This window comes from Fulmarus glacialis, unplaced genomic scaffold (assembly GCF_000690835.1).
Source record: "Fulmarus glacialis isolate BGI_N327 unplaced genomic scaffold, ASM69083v1 scaffold17388, whole genome shotgun sequence".
Classification (NCBI taxonomy): domain Eukaryota; kingdom Metazoa; phylum Chordata; class Aves; order Procellariiformes; family Procellariidae; genus Fulmarus; species Fulmarus glacialis.
The window spans coordinates 52,867-54,850 of NW_009226497.1; positions in this window are offsets into that span (position 1 = coordinate 52,867).

A 1,984-nucleotide genomic window follows, 5' to 3' on the forward strand; every position below is an offset into this window, starting at 1 on the left:
GGCTGGAGTGCAGAAAAGACAAAGTAAAACTAGCTCGATGAACAAAATGTGTAGCTGCTGCAGCAGCAAGGGCTTGGTGAAGTTTGCACAGCTGCATGAGAACTAACATCTGGTCCTTTCCTTCAGTCACCTGGCCACGTTTCCACTGTATTGCCCATTTCTTGTCAGCATCCTGGTGCTCTGGCACACAGCTCCAGATTCCACTTGGTTAGTCCCAGTTCCCTGGTTTCAGTCCTCTCCATCCCCACTCAGCATAAATCTCAGTTCTTTTTCAGCTAGTCCTGCTACTCATATACACTTAGACTTTTAATTTTCTTAAAGAGGATTACTTTGAACCACTTGTTACAGCAATGATAGATCAGAGTCTATTAGGTGAATTCTAACAATTTGGTACTCTAGCTTTAAAGATAGTCAGGCAACACATTATTTTAACAGGTTATATTAAATTTAGTAACCTAGCCTAAGTTTTATTATTTTTCATACATTGAATTGCAATACTGCTTGGCCATATTTGCCAAAAAGGCAGAATTATGACTTGTAGTCAAGAAGTCTGTAACAGGAGCTGAGCAGCAGAAATTAGCAGGGATGAGGAAAGAAAAAGGACGAACAGGGAAGAGCTAGCCATGCTCAGTAGGAATAAGACCATCTTCAGGGAAATCTCATGACTTTCATAAGGCCAAGGAGCCTAAAATGAATCCGAGAGTCTTGACTATCGCAATATTGACTATTGCAATTGCAGCAAGCAATTCTGAAACAAAGGTGGAATGTCCACCTCTACATAACGGTACATGAACAGGATGACAACACTGTCATTCCTTCAAGATTAATGGCAAGTTTCTTTAATATTTCTGAACATTTAGACAACCACAGTGATGAATACTGAAGTATGATGCTCCACTATGCTTTTTCAGTCTGTTTTAAATTATGCACCACAGAATTATGCACTGAAAGCTATATTCCCCTGGCATTCTTAGTTTTGCAATGCTTGACCTTGCAAACTTAATATTCTGTTTCAACATAGTTTCTGTTCAGACACATTTTCTAGCCGCTTTCATCTTCAAAGAGAAATTGCTGCACCTAAGGATGGACTCACTCTTCCAAAGTACAAAGTCATGAACTAAGCAAATATACTATACCATTCCCTTCAAGGCACTTAAGGAAAGGTTAGGTTCCAAACCACAATGTAACTTTGACACAGCTGACTCACAATGAATGTCCTTATCAGGGTTATTCCCCAAGCACATATGGATACCTATGGATTTACTCTCTGGGTCAAGTTCAAAACATCCAGTTGCTTTAAAGACCATCCACTGATGCTGCAAACTAGGTACTCGGACAACGTGATGCCTAAACTCTGCTGAAGTCCCAAACTGCAAAAAGATCAGCTGGCCTCAATCTTCTATGTAAACAAAGAAGAACAGGAAAATGGTAAGTCTTAACTGCAGATTCACTCTAGGCTGTATGTGCTCAGTCGCACCCGATGCCATTTTAATCAGAGGCTTAAAAAAGATATTCTACTCCTATTCATGTCCTAGTGAGTGATTCAGATGGCACCGCCCCACCACCTTCCCATGGAGTTTTGAAATTATTCTAAAGACACGTATCACTGGTACATGACATCAAATTTCACATACAGAAATCAGAATTCCAGCTTATTCACCACCATCACCCCTCCTCTCACTTATTAACTAACTCCTACAGAGAAAGGTTATACCTTTCCCTTCGTATTCCAAAAGCGAACAGAAGTCCCTGAAACAAAATTTAAGAATTGGACAAAGAAATGAAGACTTTACATGTAAGAGAAAAGAAGGCCTACCATTTTTTCCCTTGAGAATCTCTGGCATTTTCTACTTCACTGTCTGAAATAACGCTATCTATTAATAGTTAGAGAGATAATTTTTTTTTTTTTTAAATAGGATTACCCCCTGCTAAAAAAATTGTTTGGCTGTGCAAAGACCATCTCTCAATTGTCTCCGAGGACAGC